This window comes from Panthera onca, chromosome E1 (genome assembly GCF_046562875.1).
Source record: "Panthera onca isolate mPanOnc1 chromosome E1, mPanOnc1 haplotype 2, whole genome shotgun sequence".
In the NCBI taxonomy this organism is placed as follows: domain Eukaryota; kingdom Metazoa; phylum Chordata; class Mammalia; order Carnivora; family Felidae; genus Panthera; species Panthera onca.
In genome coordinates, this window is record NC_138352.1 from 23,407,684 (window position 1) to 23,427,327 (window position 19,644).

Consider the following 19,644-nt stretch of genomic DNA (forward strand, 5'->3'; position numbering starts at 1 on the left):
TGACTGGTTGATATCCGCGGGCCACGCAGGCAGCTCATTGGTGGGTTTTGGAGCCGGTCCTCTGTTTTCATTGGTGGATTTTGGAGCCGGGCTTCTTCAATTTAAGTCCGGCTTGTGGGTGGCCACATCCTACTTCTGCTCTGTAAGGGTCGCGGTTTGATCTTAAACCCTGTAGAAAGCGCCTCCAGGTATGTGGTGTTTATTGCTTGGGGCACGTTCCCTTGGTTCCTAACTGTCCCACCTCCCTCCCCGTCTTGTCTAATGTCCTTGTCACCACGCACATGATTATCTTTGCCTCTTTGCCTGCCCTCTACCAGCTCATCAGTATCTTACACCTTGTGTAACCAAACTTTATTTACACATTTTGGGAAGCATTGGTACAGTGAATTGCTGTTGCTGCATTTTCCCCACATCCAACAAGTGCCCCTCAGCCCCCGGTTTGGGAATGGCAGGCTCTCTACTGGGGGCAGTGGCTTGGGGAAGCGGGGGGAGCTCACTTTCCAAGAGTAAGCACGTGGTCGGCCGCTGTCCCTGTGTCTAGGCTTCTGGAACCTCGCCGCGTGGAAGCCGGGAAAACCTGGGGGTGGCTTGGCATTGGCCGCCCAACCAAGACTGAGTTATTAGGTACGCATGTTGATTTTGTCTTTGTGCAAATTAGCGACTTTCCTCAGTTCTGGTTTTATCCTAGTGTTATTCCTAAATCGAATTTTTAGACTGGAGAGCATGATTTTATTTTCACCCCATGTTGTTTTGGGCAGTTTACTTTTGACTACGCGATTCTCCTTTGTAGGTTATGGTACTGATGTAAAGTCTCCTTTAAAAGTATATTTTAGGAGGGGCACCTGGGTGGCTTAGGTGGTTAAGTGGCTGACTCTAGATTTCAGCGCTGGTCATGATCTCACCGTTTGTGAGTTTGGTTCGTGAGTTCGAGCCCCACGTGTGGCTTCATGCTGGTTGTGTGGAGCCTGCTTGGGATTCTCTCTTTCTCTCTCCTCCCTCCCTCTCCCTCCCCCCCTCTCTGCCCCTTCCCAGTTTGCGCTTTCTTTTTTTCAAAGTAAGTAAATTTAAAAAAAATCTAAAGTTTTTGTTTTTGTTTTTGTTTTTGTTTTTTTTAAAGGTAATCTGTATTAAGGAAGTTGTTGAGAAATTGTAATAGAGTATCTAGGCAGCATGTGGTCCTTGGGGACCCGGGTGGCATATGAATAGCTAAAAAAATCTTAAAGGTGGCACAGAGAACCAGATAAGGCGAACCCAGGCTTACAGGATTAACCTTTGTCGCTCACATTTTTGGAAACTCTTGAGTATCCTTAAAAGGTCAAGATGGAATCCCTCTGTATCTGAAACCCCAGATCAGGTGTGTTCCCTCTCGGAACTTCTTTAGCAATGCTGTGTGACCCCTTCCGTCTCGCTGGGTTCTGTTTCTCCGTGGTTAAGTCCTCCCTTCCCAACAAGACCTAACACCACTCTTTGAGGGGAAAAGGCGTGGATCTGATACGTTAGTCCAACCCCACCCCACCTTCCTGCAGCCCACCCTCTCCAAGCTTCCCATCTGCAAATGGGGGTAACAAGACATTCACTTCATTATTGCCAGGATTGAGTGAGATGATGTTGAGAAGCCCCCATGGCAGGGCCTGGCACTTGGGGGTGGGGGGGGTGGGCAGAAATAAATGCTGGCTGTTACGATTGATACTTCCTTGCAGGGCCATGCAAATGTCCATAGCTCAGTTCTCCTTAGATCAGGAAATTTGGGGCTTCAATAAAAGAGCTAGAGAAGGAAAAGCATTTAAGGGACCAGTTTGAGAAAGAGACAGTAATGGTTTGTTTCTCAGAGGGCACAGCTTCCCCAGAGTACGGGCAGGAATTTACCAGGTCACACACGCACACATGCACACACACACACAGGGCACATTTAGAATGACCTAGTTGCATATTAAAACTTAGGGGTGACTGAGTGTGCTATTGTGGGCATAGAAAGAGTAACACGCACCCCTGTAATGAAACAGAATGTGTCCTTTCTCTGGGTTGAAATTCCCAAACTCCAGTTTTAAAGGGATCTTACTTTATTGTTATTTTCTTTAACAGAAGACTTTGAGGTGTGAATCGAAAGCTGTTACTCTCCCCCGAGTCTGACTGCCGGATTACCAAACCTCGGCCGGTACCCCGAAATGAATGGGCGTATTATGCCTTCCATTAAAAGTTGTGGCTCTTAATTAAAAACGCGATCGTGGGTCTTTATGGAGACATTGTTTAGGTTTTCTTTAGCTGTTAACACATAATAAATCATTTTAAAAGGACCTTTCCCCCGTTGCTTAATGGTTAGTGTATTTTTAAAAAGCGATTCGAAAATAAAACGAGGATTAAATTTAGTGTTTGACAAGGTGCTAAGGGGCTCACCACCTTGGCTGGGCTAAAGACAAGAAGGCTTTACTTGATCTGCTACTGACCTGATTGTCTCCCCAACTCCAACGGCAGGGTGACTTTGGTGTCAAAAGTTTAACTTGTGGGGACCCGGAAAAATTGCAGACAAACTTCCCTTTATTATCTTGTAATCGTGCAACGCCCAACTCTGCTGAGAAGAAAAGCCTGCTTCTTTTATGAACTCTCCAGTGATGCCATAAAGCAAGGGATCGTGTGGGTCGTGTGCAGGCACACATGAATGATCCATAAATACCAAAGCTCTTGGTTGCATTTCTTCTTCCTGACATAGGTTCCTTGCCAGCAGAGTAAATGGCTTGCGACCTTGGCGTCCGGTCCAGGAGGGGCTTCCGCGCTTAACGAAGCAGGAAGCGCCACGAGTCTGAGTGATGGTGTTGAACGTGGCCTGACGTATTGGGTTGTTCCTAGGGCCTTTGGGTTGGATGGTACAGTGGCATGATGGGAGACCTTGGTTGTGCAGTGGACCCTATTGGAATGCCTGTGGACTGCATTCCTCTGCAAAGCAGGAAGTCAGTTCCTCATAGGGACGTGATGAGACGACAGATGTCAAAGCATTTTGCAAAAGGCCAGTCACCGGGCGAATGAATGAGGTCCGTCATTAGGATGATGATCCCAACCGGGTTTTTCCAACCATTTTACAAATTCATTTTCCAGCCAGGTGTCTAGTTGCCTGTGGAGATAGTTTTGGGTTTGTGTGTTCCCTTCCCTGATAAAATTGCCAGCTCGAGAAAGGCATTATCTTGTTTGCTACTGGCCAAGAAGCTTGCTGTCCACAGTGTTGTCCTTGCTTTGGGGCGCCCATCCGGGGCTTGGGGCTCAGCGTCGGAGCCTCCAGGGTGCAGTGTCCCCAGGAAGCCAGGAGAGGGCAGGCTGTCCCTCTTCTCTTTGTACCTGGGACACCCGTGGCCTCTGGGCTTCCCTCGCCCTGTCCTGGCTGTGACCTTCACTCCTGTGTGCCATGGAGACCACACACACAGCGGGCAGCGGTTTTTTTCGATGTGTTTGCTGAAAGGAAAGGGAATTTAGAAGGAATTCTCCAGAAACTCCAAAATGCCAGACTTCTCATTCCTGGTTACGGTCCATTCCATAGTTTATCCCGGATTCAACCTGTGGTCCATCCCTCTGGATCTCGCCCCGTGGGTGGCAGCCTTCACCTGACTTTGCCCAGCCTCGTGTCCGTCTGCCTCATTTTTAGTCCTGGCTTTGGGCCCCCCCCCCCCCAATTCTCTTTTTGACTCTCAGATTTCCCCCATCCTCCGCACTTTGGAGGAGAGGTTTTGTGCCGATGTCCATTCTTAATGTTTATTTATTTTTGAGACAGAGAGAGACAGAGCATGAACGGGGGAGGGTCACAGAGAGAAGGAGACACAGAATCTGAAACAGGCTCCAGGCTCTGAGGTGTCAGCACAGAGCCCGACGTGGGGCTCGAACCCATGAACCGTGAGATCATGACCTGAGCCGAAGTCAGACGCTTAACCGACTGAGCCACCCAGGCGCCCCCGATGTCCATTCTTTTCACACATCTTGATCAGGAGCGTAGCTCTCACCCAGCATAGGAAGGATCCCAGCAGAACCCACGATGTCAGCATTTACCTTGGAATGCGACGTGCCAGCACATGGCTTTCCACTCTGACAAGGGACATGCTCTGTCTCCTCCCCATCAGCTCTGCCACCTCTGCCTTTGAAGAACAGGATCTCCTACTTGGGAGGTCTTAAGAGTTCTCCTTGAGTAGCGAGTAACTGTCTTCCGGGCTGAGCTGGGAATCCACAGTGGGCAATGGTGACAAATGTGGCAGTGAGCGGGCCACGACCAGAGGCCGCGCATTTCCTTTAGGAAGGGCTGTTGGCTTCTCTCGTAAAGCTTCAGGCCAACGGAGTAATCCTTTGCCTCAGAAACATGCAAAGAGAACCTCGTTGCGTTCCTGAAGGGTTGCCCTTACGTCTGAAGGCAGCGATCGAGTCTTGGAGTCTTTTTCAGATTAAAAATCCCTATTTCTTGCAACGCTTCTTCTATGGCATGGTCTCACCATCCTGGCTGCACGCCTCTGAGTAATAAGAATACTAGCTAACTTTTGCTGAGTGCTTACTATGCGCCAGTGCTAAGAACTCGATAAGTATTGATTATGATTCTAGTACCATTTTCCTAGTATCCTACACTTTTATACAGCAGACCCTTGAACAACATGGGTTTGAACTATGTGGTGGTTTTTTAAAAAAATAAATATTGGGGGGTGCCTGGGTGGCTCAGTCAGTTAAGCATCCAGTTTTGGCTCAGGTCATGATCTCACGGTTCGTGGGTTCGAGCCCCGCGTTGGGCGCTCTGCTGACAGCTCGGAGCCTGGAGCCTGCTTGGGGATTCTGTGTCTCCCTCTCTGTCTGCCCTCACCCTATCGTGCTCTGTCTCTGTCTCTCAAAAATTAATAAAAATGTTAAAAAATTTTTTTTAAAAAATGGGTTTTATTTCAATAAATATAATATAGTACTCTAAATGTGTTTTCCTTAAGATTTTCTTTTTATAAATTTTTTTAAGTTTATTTATTTCGAGAGAGAGCGAGAGGAAAAAAAAAAAATGAATGAGCGGGGGAGGGGCAGACAGGGAGAGAGAGAATCCCAAGCCCAATGCAGGGCTCAAACCCATGAACCATGACATCATGACCTGAGCCAAAATCAAGAGTCAGATGCCTAACTGACTGAGCCACCCAGGCATCCTTTCCTTAGGATTTTCTTAATAACACTTTCTTTTTCCTAGCTTACTTTGCTGTGACAAAACAGTATATAATACATATACAGAGTATGTGTATAAAAAAATTTTTTTTTAATGTTTATTTTTGAGAAAGGTGGAGACAGAGTGTGAGCAAGGGAGGGGCAGAGAGAGAGAGGGAGACACAGAATCTGAAACAGGCTCCAGGCTCCGAGCTGCCAGCGTAGAGCCCGATGGGGCACTCAGACTCATGAATCATGAGATCATGACCTGAGCCAAAGTTGGACGTTCAACACCTGAGCCACCCCAGCGCCCTACAGAATATGTGTTAATTGACTGTTTATGTTATTGGTAAGGCTTCTGGTCAACAGTAGCTATTGGTAGTTAAGTTTTGGGGGAGTCAAAAGTTACAAGAGTGGATTTTCAACTGCGTGGAAAGGGGGAGTCAGTGTCAATGCCTTGCTCATGTTGTTAAAGGATCAGCTTTATCCTTTATCCTTTATCTTTATCCTTTATCCTTTGATAAATGTTCAGTTTAGGGAAGTATGAAACATGCCGTATCAAAGGAAAAAGAAAAATCTCCTTTTCCCCCAATCCTTCAGTCCTGTTGCACAGGGGCCCCTGTAATGATTTTGTGGATGTCCTTTCAAATGTTTTCTGAGGATTACAAGCATACGTTTGCAATACGTCGTCTCTCTGTTCCACGAGTGGGGTTACACTAACGAGTACAGCTATGTCCTAAGTTTTTTCCATGGAATGATAAACTTGTGACCCCCTTCCAGACTTTGTCTCCAAAAGTAGTTTCTCATAAATGCGTGGGTGTGACATAGACACTATTTTTAATAGAAATATTTGATAAAGCCCCAAAAAACCCAAATGCAATGCATGTAAATTTATGTGCACAATTATATTCATAATAAAATGAATCCTTGTTTTGCGTCTCAAGTTCAGAAGCGGCACAGGAGCAACTGTGTTGAAGCTTCATATGTGTTCCTCCCATTCTCCTTCTACTTTCCCTCCAGACATCCCCACTTTTTCTCATTCCCTTGCTTTTCCTAGTGGTTTTAGTACGTATGTGTTTGTCTCCCAGTAATACGTTGTCTTGTCTCGTGTTGCTATGCAGAAATTTCTCTACCTGTTAAGAGGTTGTTTTCAGTTTTCTACTGTAGCAAATAATGCCATCAATATTGTATATGTCTCCTATTTTATTTTTTAACGATTTTAAAATATTTTTTATCTGCGAGAGAGAGCGTGTGCACGTGTGAGGGGGAGAGGAGCAGTGAGAGAGAGAATCCCAAGCAGTCTCCATGCTGTGAGCACAGAGCCCGACTCAGGGCTCGATCTCACGAACCATGAGATCATGACCTGAGCTGATCTAGAGTCAGACGCTTAACCGACAGCCACCCAGGCGCCCCTGTCTCCTACCGTATTTTTTAAAAATGGTCGCATTGTACGGCTGACTGTTTATTCCTTTGTTAACAGGTGTGTGTGCCTGTGTGTATGCATGTATCTGTTCTGCTGGGTGTACTCCCTATAGAGAGTACGTTCATGCTCCCAATTCTGGATGAATCCACTGTAATTGTCGGCAGTTGTCTTTCTGCTTGATGGATAAGAATATTTGTTAGTTTTCTCACCAGCCAGCACAGCTGTTAGCCACACCTGCAGATTCAGGCTTTATCCTTCCATTCACATTTCTTTGTCTAGCAGCCATAAGACCTCTTTCTTCTGTACCTGTAGTTTTCACCCCCTGTCCTTGACTAATGCTCCTTCCATCTATCTACCTCCTAGAGTTTATTCACAAAAGCTTAGGCTTATACTGTTTACATTTTGTTAGCTAAGCAGGGCTGCCTTTCCTGATGGTTTGAGTTGATTGTAAAAGTTGAGAACTACATTTATAAACAGCATTTATTCGGTTATAGATATGTAGTGATTGATCTCTGTGGAACCAAGTCATAGGCTAGGATTACATGTCCATTAATATGTGTAGGGTGTGATAATCTCTGTGCCACTGAAAGGAGAATCTTTCTCTTCATCCAAGTTCGTATGGGCTCTCCCTTTATTTCCTATTCAGAGTTGCCTTTATTATTCTCAAAATTTTCCCAGTCCTCAGTCCCAAGAATTCTATCAATTTCTCCCTCCCTGACTCCTGCCTTGAACTCACTTTCCACCTGAAATGGTTGTGATGTGAACTTGATGCTATCATAGGAATTCTCTTTTCTTCTGGGTCATATTCATTTGTAGATTCCATATCTTTCAGAGTCTTGGTTTATTCTCTTCTATTGCAGATAGTTTCCTAAGAATAGGTTCACTGGATGTAAACTTGCTGTGAATTTTTTAGAATTATGAAAAATCTCTGTTTTACCCTTTTGTTGATTGGTACATGGGCTGATAACACAAAGCAACATGAGTCAACTTTTGTAAGAGGTCACTTAGTATTATTAATAATATGTTGTATTTCGCACTAGAGATGAAAAGACATATACAATTTTGCCGTGGAGTTGTTCACAGTGTAGTGGGAAAGAAGAAATAAACACACACATGATATACAGTGATAACTGCTGTCATGACAGCATGCAATGAGATATTGAAATAGGTGCTACAGATCATAAGTGCAATACTGGATAATAATAGACACAGTTATTTGGGGGGAAAATAGCTATGCTGTAAATATTTGACCTATCTCACTTAATTCTTACAACAACCCTGTGAGGTAGGGTTCTGATACTCTTCTCATTCTCAAAGATGAGGAAACTGAGGCTCAGACAGGTTGAGTAAATTGCCCCTGTTCCAGAGGACATTGCTAAAAACAAGACAGCAGGTCCCAAGTGGAGTCGTATATGCTAAGTCCCACATCACCAAACCAAGGCTAACTTCATTACAGTCTCAGCTCTTCCAGAAACGGAATCTTAAACCAGTCTGTCACGAGTTGTCTGATCCGCATTAGTTATGTCATCTGCCTGATAGACCCCCGCCACTCCCTAAAGGGAAGTGACTAACATAACTTCCTTGTTCCCACTCTCTCATGCCTGTAAAAGTCTTTCATTTTGTACAAGCACTCGGAGCTCCTTTCTGTCTCCTAGATTTACGTAGCAGAAAGAGAAATTAAGAGAAACCATTCCATTTGCAATTGTACCAAAAAGAATAAAAAACCTAGGAATAAACTTAACCAAATAGGCAAAAGATCAATCTGTTCTCTAAAAAGTATAAAACATTGAAAGAAATTGAAGATGACATAAACCAGTGAAAAGGTATCCCATGCTCATGATTGGAAAAACCCATATTGTTAAAATGTCCCTACTACTCAAACCAATGTATATATTTAATGCAACCCCGTCAAAATACCAACAGCATTAAAAAAAAGAGTACATGGAAAAAGAGTTACCATGCAGATCTAGGTAACTGAGTTTACCTTCTTAATCATTCATTCCATCATTCTGCCTCCCAGTTTATGTTCAGTAGAAGATAGAGCTGTGGCTAGTATCCTTAGAGATGGTTTTCTGGAGCACGTGAGGAAGGAAACGTAGCCTTGAGGGATTTTCATTTGAATAAACCGGCGAGAGGATTCCTAGTTAAATTCTCTTGCAGTGGGTGAAGCCCAGGTGTGCAAGTACGTTTTTTCCCTTTACCTTTAGAATAATTTTCCAAGCTCTTTCTTAACAGGGATTCCTTTTTCTCTCTCCTCCTCCATGTCACATAATAATCCTGAGTGGTCAGATGACCAAAGAGGTCCCTTTCTTTTCTCTCCTCTCTCATTGAGGCTGGGATGTTCATTACATCTGAAGTTTGGTCACTGTGCTGGTATTGTGCTTCCTTGAGGCTCCGAAGCTTATTGTAGTCTCCCGAGGTTCATTACCCAGCCATTCTTCTGTGCCCCTGAGGGCTGAAAGAGTTCCCACTGCCCAAGCAATCAACCTACCACAGTCTGGGGGACACCTCTCCCCTTTTCTTGGCGGCCTCCAAAGCCAGCCTCCCTCTCTCTCTGTCTCTATCTCTGTGTCTCTCTACTTCTCTGTCTCTGTCTCTTACATATACCCACACCTCTTCTCTCTCTCAACCCCAAACACTCAATCCTTTCAATGAATTGAGGCGCCTAAAAACCACGAGGAGCTGGCGACCTGAAACTTCTGTTCTCAGCTCCGCAGAAGTCTCCATGGTAAGAAATGATGGAGGCAGCACAGACAGACATAGGGCTGCTGGAGAAGGCTGAATGGGCACCACCATATGGTGGGATGTCAAAGATGGTTCTGCTGTAGGACAGCAATTGGCGGTTTTCCCGGAGACCAGCGGCATTCACTTGTTTTTGTAATGTCTGTGGATGCTTTCTTTTTATATTTTTTTTAGTGTTTATTTTTGAGAGAGCATGAGCAGGGGAGGGGCAGAGAGAGGGAGACACAGAACCCGAAGCAGGCTCTAGGCTCTGAGCTGTCAGCACAGAGCTCGACGTGGGACCCGAACTCACAAACTGCAAGATTATGACCTGAGCTGACATCGCGTCGCACATTCAACCGACTGGGCCACGCAGGCGGCCCTCTTATACTTTAAATACACTTTAAAAAAAAAAAAACTAAAGGCTTAGCAGCTTCTTTGGAATGCAGGCAGTGAGAGGGAAGAAGGCAAAGAAAAAAAAAAAGTAGAAATCCAAGTGAATGATCTTGGCACAATCTTGTCATTTCCTTCCGGGATTCGGTTGAGCTCAGTGGCTGAACACGGTGGGGAGGTCACCCCTCAGCGCCTTCCCTCTGGACGCTCAGGGGCCATGGGCAGGGAGGTTGGGGGGTGGCTCCTGACGACCTGTTCCCATTTCTCTGGCATCTTCCTGCTGTTTTACAGTAGCTGGTCTCCAGCAAGGACAGGATGTGGCTTCACAGGGAAGGCCTCTGACCTCCTGGGCTCTCTGTGACCTCACAGGTGGACTTTGCCAGTGGTTTGAGCTTGGTCGGTTGCCTCCATGTTTAAGAATCCTCGCTGGAAAGCCCCTTCCTCCATGAGTACCTTGCTGTTTTCCAGGGTCCCATAGGAGGGGAAACGGGTCCGGTCATGGCTCTCCTACCCTCAGAAGTCTCTGCAGGGCACTCTAAAACTGGTAGAGTGAAAACAGGCATTTGAGCTGAATTGGTTTTGTAAGACATCTTCCTGAGGCCTAGTGAGACTCTAAATATCCTATTAGAGTTGTTTAGTGCTGTAGCACTGTTCGAAAAATGGATACCAGCTTGGGCCTTCTTTGTGCATGAAAATAAGAAACATGAAGAATTTCTTTAAGAAAAAAAAACTGAGATTTGGGGAATGTCCCCTCTTGAAAAGTCACAGAAAGTAGCGAAACTGCAATTTTTTGGTCAACTTGGATGGAATCGTTGGTTACGCAGAATCGAAAGAAGGCTTTGGAGAAAGCAAGCTTGGCATCTTACAGACACCAAAGGGAAGCATCAGTCAGCCATGTCTTAACCCCGTGGTCTTCAATTTCCAAAGCTTTACAGAAAAAGGAGCCATTATTCCAAGCCTGAAATCATTATAAAGGATGAAATACTCTCAAAAATTAAATTCTGGCAATATAATTACAAATGATTTTTTGATGAGGAAAAGGAGAAGACGTCTATAAAAATCGATGCGGCTAGACTTTCTGATTAATCCCATTTTAAAAGAACACGTACTCGAGATGTAAGGACAGGCACGATAGAACAGAAAAGACAGGTTGGTACGAATGGGAGCGTAGCACCGAGCCTTGGCAGGAACGCCAGGATCACGGGCTTTCTGAAATGTGTCCTGAACGTCCCGAGGGGTGTGCCTGCCTCTCCCTGGGCAAGTGGTCTGACAGTTAAGACAGATGCAGAGAAAACAGAATGACTGAGACATTTTTAAAATCTGCCTCTGTTCTGTTTGGCGTATTTCTCCATCTCTACATGTGAACAAAATCCTAAGGGTAGGAATTGCGACTCTCTGCCCTAGTAATTGTATAACAGGAGCATTTTAATTTTTATACTTACGCCGTGTTTTTGTGATTAGGATTGTTCTTGTTGTGGAAAACGCGTTAAGTGTTCTTTTCCTATGTTCCTAAACAGCTGAATTGACATAAAAATTAACTTTTTTTTTTTTTTTTATGTTTGTTTATTTTGAGAGAGCATGCACAGGGGATAGGTGGAAAGGGGAGGAGAGAGTGAGGGAGTGAGAGAGAATCCCAAGTGGGCTTTGCACTGTCAGCACAGAGCCCGATGCGGGGCTCGATCCTGTGAATACTGAGCTCTATGACCTGAGCCAAAATGAATTGTTGGATGCTTAACCGACTGAGCCACCCAAGTGTCCCAAGAGTTAACTATTTCTTGAAACTTTGAAAGGATTTATTTGTAAAATGAGTTAAGGCCTCATTGATATGTAGGTCTTTAATAATTTTTTTTTTTTTTTTTTTTTTTACTTCTATCATTATTAAGCGTTTTGACTTTCCTGTGTATTCTGTGTCAATTTTCATAATTTATGTTTTTCTAGATGATTGCCATTTCCTAAAATAGAAAGTTAATATACAGTGTTTGTTGCAGTTTAAAAAAATTCTTTCTCCATGCCTATACATGGCTATAAATGGTAATATGTCTTTCTTAGCCTTTAAATTGTGTACTTGTATTTTTTTCTTTGTGATCCTTTTAACTTTATTTTTCTTTCTTTCGGTTTATAGACACTTAACATTTATTATTCCTTTCTCCTTTTGTAGGTGTACATGTACACATTTATATTTTTTAATCTCTTGAAGGCATGTGTTTTAGTTCTTTTACGTCCATTGTTTTTACTGATAAAAAGCATTTAAGGGTAGGAATTTCTCTTTGACTTCAGCTTTGGCTGTAGGGCATGAATCAGATATTGTTGTTACTTTCTTTAAAAAATTTTTTTTAAGTTCATTTATTTATTTTGAGAGAGAAAGCATGAGCGGGGATGGGGTGGAGAGAATCCCAAGCAGACTCAGTGCTGTCAGCAGGGAGCTCTGTGTGGGCTTGAACTCAGGAACCGTGAGATCATGACCCGAGCCGAAACCGGGAGTTTGATGCTCAACCGACAGAGTCGCCCAGGGCCCCATGTTAGCATTACTTTCTAAAGCGTCTGATCGCAGTTTTTTAAAACTTGGTATTTGGAAATATTTCTGCATTCACAGGAATGTTGCAAAATTAGTACAAAGCCCCCTGGCTTCCTCTAAGGTCATGTAACATCTTCTCTGAGCTGGGTAGGGTTCTCAGAGCTAAGAATTTGGTACTATATTGTTACATAAACTACAGGCTTTAGCGAGATTCCATGTTTTTCAACTAATGTTTTCTAATCCTGGGCTCCACATTGCATTCGGTTTTCATTTCTCCTTGGCTACCTCCAATCTGTCCCATTCTCCTGTCTTTCTTTGTTTTTCAGGGCCCTCACACTTGTGAGTAGTACCGATTAGTGGTTTTGTAGAGTGTCCCTCCGTTTGAGTTTGATGTTTTCTTATAATTTGATGGAGGTTATTGGTTTTTGGCAAGGATACCCACTGAAGTGACACGTTCTTGCCTAGTGCAGGGGATCTGTGATGTGGATGTGCCTTGTTCTTGGATGTTGATGTTCTTGGATATTGTTGGATTTGATTTTGATCACTTGGTTGAGATCTGCTAGCTTTCTCTAAAGTGCAGTTACTGTGTCTTCTATTTTATTCTTTCTCTGTTGCCCTATATCTTGGGGGAGATACTTTTGGACTATGTTCAGATACCCTGTTTCTCCTCAAACTTTGGCCATGGAATTTTAACCCTCATTGGTGTACCCTGTCTACATGTATTTCTGTTGGTTTTTGGCCATTTTCTTCATTTCCTTTGCATCTGTTACTTGGAATTCTCCTATAAGGAGTAGCTCTCCCTTCCCCACCATGTATTTTGAGTTTGTGGATCTTCATTTAATTCTGTTGATTAGAATCCAGTGTTACTGCTATTTACTTTGTTCAAATCATTCCAGGTTTGGCTGTTGGGAAACTTTCTCAGATTGGCTCCTGTGTCCTTTAGATGTGTCCCTACTCGTCCTTCAACACCCTGTCTTACTTTCTGGTAGTGTAGGATGCTTCTGGATCATCTTATGTTTTTCTTGCTCCAGCCCTGGAAGTAGCTGCTTCTCCAAGAACTCTGGGCTCTTTTTAATAAAGAACGGTGTTTAGAAACCATTCCCACCAGCAATGTGTGAGAGTCCCAGTTGCCCTATACCCTTGTTGGCACTTGCCATTGTCAGTCTTTTAGCCATTCTAGTAGATGGTCAGTGGTATCTCATTTTGATTTTAATTCGCATTGCCCAAATGATTAACGAGTTAATGTGCATTTGATATTCCTAGATCTTCTTCGGTGAATATCTACTTGAGCCTTTGGAGCTTCCGTTTTTTTTCTTATAGCAGTCTTTTGTAATGAGATGGTTACTCTGAATCCTTTGATCGGGTGCTGTTCTTAGACCTGGTAAAAATTTTCACATATTTGAGTATTGTTTTTTCTTTGTGCTTGAAGGGTCAGTGGCAGCAGCTGTGGTTGTGTGGATGAAGTGGCAAGGTTGACATTGGTAGTCTTTGGTTCTTTCACGACGTTTGAGGGAATTGACGGTATTTTTCCTAGAGAAGTGAGGACTTGGGTGGTGATAGGTGTCTTCAACTCTCTCTTGTATTTTAGTGGTTGATTATTTAAAGTTTATTTTGAGAGACAGAGTGTGAGGGGGAGGGGGAGAGAGAGAGAGAGAGAGAGAGAGAGAGAGATAGGGAGGGAGAGAATCCCAAGCAGGCTCCGTGCTGTCAGCGCAAAGCCTGACGCAGGGCTCGATCCCACGACCCGTGAGATCATGACGTGAACCGACATCGAGAGTTGGATGCTTAACCAACTGAGCCACTCAGGCGTCCCTCTGGTATTTTATACGTAGAGAAATACTGGGCTTTTTTCGTATAGGTCTAGACCTTTGAACAATGAGCAGTAGGAATCGGAAGGCAGGCTGAGGTGTGCGTTGTTCGTGGAAGGCTTTTGTAACAGTTATAAAGGGCTGGCAGTGGAGTGTGCTGTGAGCAAAATGCGTTCAGCTTCAGACCTTGGCAGGTAGGGAGAGTCACCTGGTAATGGTACCGTAGAAGGTAACCTGTGTGCGTTAGGGGACTGGAAGCAAGAGACTGCTGTGGCCCTTTTGGGCACGAAGACGCGGTGATCCTCGTGGTCTGACGTAGGGAGTTGGGACAAAGCTGTCAACATTTCTGAGAGCTCAGCCCCTGAATCATGTGCTGCGTCTAAGCTGTGCTAGGGTGACATCATGCTTAGGAGAGTACTGTCCTACAGCCTGCTGTTGTGGGCCATGTCCTGGCTGTGCCTTCCACTAGCTTGGCTGAACACGGACAGGTTACTTCCTCATAGCTTTGTTGTGGGCGTGCCAGAGTGTGGGTGAGTGAAATGATAACCATACTTGCCTGGTGTATATAGTGTGTGCGTTGTAGCCAGTATCATAACCCCCATCCTCTCCCAGTTGCTTCAGCCTTTACACCCATATTTTCTAGTGTGCGTTTCTCCTTATCTGACATTCTCTGCTATGTTCAGGATCACGTGAAGTCTTAGTTTTTTTTTTTGTTTGTTTGTTTTGTTTTTTGTTTTTTACCGTTTATTTGTTTTTGAGAGGCAGAGAGAGTGTGAGCGGGGGAGGAACAGAGAGAGAGAGAGAGAGGGAGACACAGAATCCGAAGCAGGCTCTGGGCTCTGAGCTGTCAGCACAGAGCCCGACGCGGGGCTCAAACCCACAAACTGCGAGATCATGACCTGAGCTGAAGTGGGAAGCTCAACCGACTGCACCACCCAGGTGCCCCCATGTCTTCGATGTTGTGCCCGGGGACTGTGGACTTCGGGGCTCCCTTTTTGGGGCATTCATCCCTTGGGCACTTTCTGACCTACTCCAGGCTTGGTTTTTCAGCTCTGCCACATGAGATACTGTGCTCTCCAAGATTTTGCAGCGCTGCGATCCTACTTTCTTCCCTTCCACTTTCTAGGTGAACAGTGAGCCAAAGTTGACCCACTCTCACGCATATCCGCCAGTCGTTCTCCTGCCCGACTTTACTTCATGTTGCTGTCCAGTTGGAGCACCAGATGATCACGGTTACTACACTTGACCCACGTTGTCTAAAGCCATGCTGTCCCTCATCCCGTCCTCGACTGGCTTTCGTGTCAGTGTTTGCTTAATAGGCAGAGAAGATACGTATTCTGTCCAGATGCCCGTTCTTAAGGGTTTAGCGCCGTGGGGATTTTCCTTTTGCAAAGAGAAGTTCGTGAGCCCTCATCCCTACTCCTTACAGCCCCGTCCAGCCTGCAGCCCCTTCCCCGCATCTACCATCAATAAAAGCTGAGTTTCAGGGCAGGCCAGAGTCTGTTTCCACTTTTCGCGCTCTGGCTGTCACCTAAAGGGGAAAGGTCCTCACAGCCTCACGTTGGTGAGATATCCTAACAGCCCCTTCCAGGGAGTGTTTCATTATAGTGCCCAGTCCCCTGGAGTCGAGTCAAAGAGGGCCAGTATTGGGAATCTGAGTGTCTCCATGCCTTTTCTCAGAACTAATGACTCCACGAGACGGGACAGGAAAGGTCAATTTCTGGAAGTCCTTGCTTTCGAGTTTGTACTGCGAGTCGTTTGCAGAGAAAGTCAAAACACGTGTATCAGAATGGTTTGAGCATTTTCTGAAAACTTTTGCCTTTTCACTAATCAAACATACTGGACCTTTCTCCGCTTGGAAAACTGGAATTGTGGGGTCTTAGCGTTAGATGGGAGTCTTGGGAACTATCCATTGCTCTCCTTCCTCAGTGCAGGAATTTCTTTAGGAGCATTCCAGATGGCTTCAAATTCTTTCTTTTTCTTGGGTGGAGGGAGTCTAACTGAAGGCTGATCTATATTGCTAGAAGCCTCCTTCTTCTTTGGCACAGTGCCACTGATGGCCTCCTACGTGTTCCACCCAACTGTTTGGCAGAATTTTGGTCCCCGTGCCCGTCGCCCCCTGGTGTTACTTCTGTGAATATGTTACATCACGCGGCAAAAACAACTTTGCAGATGAAACTAAGTGTACTACTCAGCTGATTTTAAGATTGGGAGATTATCCTGGACTGTTGGGCAAACCTAATCTAATCACGTGAACCTGTAGAAGCAGAAATCCTACTCCAGTTGGAGACACGAGAAAATAAGAGATTTAAGGCAGGGACCAGATAGGAGGAACTGTCGTTGACTTAAAGATGAAGGGCACCACGTGCTGGGGAAACTGGGGACCTCAGTCCTACAATCGCGAGAAGCAGATTTCTGCCAGCAACTGAAAAGAGCTTGGGCCCTTCCGATTTAAACCTTGTGCCACCCTGAGCAAAAGAGCCAGCTGAGTCACATTGGGCCCAGACTCTTGGTGCACAGTATGGTGACAGAATAAATGGGAATTGTTACTTAGGACAGGACCTCAGAGCCATCAGTCACTTCTGGCCGCCCTTCACGCGTCACATGTTAATCACGACCGGTCCACTCCACTCTGGAGAGCTCATGCGACAGTCCCTCTTTCCCCTCCCAGATGCCACTTGAAGTACTTTAGCGCCTTCCTGAAGCTACGAGCATCCCCCCTCCTAGCACTGTTCCACCACCCTGCATGTGTCCATTACAACAGTTGGGTGACCCCATCCAGTTTTCTCACGACTCGGGTTTCCCAGGACATGGAGTTTCCAGTTTTAGAACTGGGAAGGTCATGGCAAACGAGGGTGACTTGGTCACCCTACTGCTGGTGGCTTGCTCACGACTGAGGTTGCCTCTTAACCTAGAGGCTGGTCATACCAGATACTCGTTCCTGTAGCCTTCTTTGTAGGTTGGACTTGGGTGTCTGATCTAATGTAGGTCAGCGGGGTTCAAGGGAAATCTGCTGGGAAGCTTCTGGGAAACCAGTTAGCAGAGATGCATAAAGAGAAATGGCCCATCTTAATTGCCTTTGTGTGAGGGTGTGATGTCTGGAACTGCAGCAGCCATCCTGTGATCGTGGGCAGGTAAACCTCAGGGTCGTGTCAATATGCTGATAGAGGAGACAGGTGGAAGGGACCTGGGTCATTGAAGACATGGCTGGCCCCTGCACTAACCCCACAGATAGCTTCTTTGGGGCGTCTTGTTATGGGAGATCATATCATTATAGTTACTTTTAATAAAGGGTTTTTGTTTCTGGCCGTTGAAAACATCCTCCTGGGTGAGATGCTCTGGCTGTTGTGCATTCTGGTTCCTGAACACCTATTCATACATAGTCTCCAACAGCACTTTATCCCATTGCATTGCCATTATGGGCCCCAGCTTCTGCTGAGTTGAAATGCCAGCATATAAAGATGAATTTCTGGGGCACCTGGGTGGCTCGGTTAAGCGTCTGATTTCGGCTCAGGTCATGATCTCACAGTTTGTGAGATTGAGCCCCTCGTCAGGCTCTGTGCTGACAGCTCAGAGCCTGGAGCCTGCTTCGGATTCTGTGTCTCCCTCTCTCTCTGCCCCTCCCCTGCTCATGCTCTGTCTCAAAGATAAATAAAACATTAAAAAAAATTTAAAGAGGAGTTCCTTCTCAAACACAGGCAGAGGAGCTAAAGCAAATAGGGTGGCTTAGAGACCTTGGCAAGGAAGCTTAGGGGAGAGAAAGGCAGTGAGGGAAGGCAAGCTGGCAATCCAGTGCTGTGTTCTTCTGTCTTTAGGGCACGAAGACACTGGGATGTCCATAACGAGTTCACAGGGCTTGCTGTGACTGGGCATTACCCCGGGCAGTGCTTGTGTGATCCAGCCTTGCAACTTGGAGGGGGAGGGGTGGGCGGTGCTCCCTGGCCCTGCGTGACCGTGTCGTGTGGTTACACGGTCAGCATATCTGGCTTCCCTACTTGGAGTCTTAGACTCAGGCAGGCTCAAATGAGCAGGTGGCCACAGGTCTGAATTCAAAGTTGTTGAGCTCTGAGATGCAGAGAGGGGGTTGCTAAAGTGCAGCCCAAGGTGCCATCTGTGGGCAGCAAAGCACAGCGATCGACACTCGTCTCAACAGGTGTGGGGGCAGCACAGTAGAAGCGGACGTGAACATTCACCGGTTTTAGAGAAATGTCATCGGCACTCTCCATTCTCTGCACAAAGCCCTTGGGATTGTGACTGCGCTCACAATTTCTTGGGCTCACATTTTTTTTTTTTTAATTTTTTTTTAACGTTTATTATTGAGAGAGAGAGACAGACAGACAGACAGAGCATGAGCAGGGGAGGGGCAGAGTGAGAGGGAGACACAGAATCCGAAGCAGGCTCCAGGCTCTGAGCTGTCAGCCCAGAGCCCGACGCGGGGCTCGAACTCACAAACTGCGAGATCATGACCTGAGCCGAAGTTGGTTGCTCAACCAACTGAGCCACCCAGGCGCCCCTCTTGGGCTCACATTTATGAGCTCGTTCATGTCTGTGAATCTCCTAACCCGATTCACAGGTCTTCAGTTTGGATGTGTCCAGTGTTCCTAACCACCTGAGGTTTTAGGGGAGATGCCCTTGCCCCCCTTGCATGGGGGTTGGGTTGCCAAGTGGAAAATGGGTATGGCAGTCGCTGAAGGCATGGTGGCTTCTTCAGGTTGGTGTTTGGGGGCAAGCGATAGGTCATAGCTATTCTCTAAACTAATCTTGTTGCCTCATTGCCTAAAAGCTTCTAGCAGCTTCCACCCCCTATAGAATTAGCCCTTGGCATGATGGACAAGGCCTTTCACAGACTGATCTCAGTTTACCTGGCGAGTCTCATCTCTTGACCTTCTGCTGTTACCTCAAACACCTGCTGATCACGTGCCCAGCTCCCACTTTCTCACCCACATGTATGTTTACGGATACTGTTCTCCTCTGGATTCCTGGTGAAGTCCGACACCGTGTAGATCTCACCCAAGCCAGCTCCTCTCCACGATTTCCCTTTGCATGTGCTCCCGGGAAGCAGGTGATCAGCTGGCAGAATGTCTGGCACACGCGACGTGCTGATAAGGGGCCTTGGGATTGAGTTGGGATGAGCTGAGCTCACTCAAGTGCACGTCTCTGAAATTTGGACCTTGGTGCTGCTTCTTCCTTGAACGGATGCAGGACAGACCTGTTGCTCTTCCACATGAGTGATTAATTTGAAGGTGGCCATAGGCACCTAGTTTTTTAAAAAGGCTTTATTTAATTTTTAAGGTAACTACACCCAACGTGGGGCTTGAACTCAAACCCTGAGATCAAGAGTCTCATGCTCTACCGACTGAGGCAGCCAGGCACCCCGCCATAGGCACCTTATTTAACCTTTCCTTTTCCATTCTGCAAGTGATTACAATAATTACACAAATTACTGATGAATCGTGTTTTTATTAGTATGCACAGCTTTTTAAAATTTTTTTTTTTTTCAACGTTTTTTATTTAGTTTTGGGACAGAGAGAGACAGAGCATGAACGGGGGAGGGGCAGAGAGAGAGGGAGACACAGAATCGGAAACAGGCTCCAGGCTCCAAGCCATCAGCCCAGAGCCTGACGCGGGGCTCGAACTCACGGACC

General features: G+C 45.8%; 1 long non-coding RNA gene across 1 annotated transcript in view; it reads left to right on the forward strand.

Annotated features, from left to right (window-relative positions):
- The first annotated feature begins 59 nt into the window (after window positions 1-59).
- Window positions 60-19,644, forward strand: part of LOC144614244 (uncharacterized) — a 191,807-nt gene continuing 172,222 nt past the window's right edge. Inside the window, exon 1 of the long non-coding RNA XR_013551864.2 lies at window positions 60-188. This is a non-coding gene — a long non-coding RNA (uncharacterized LOC144614244). The remainder of the gene's footprint in view (window positions 189-19,644) is intronic.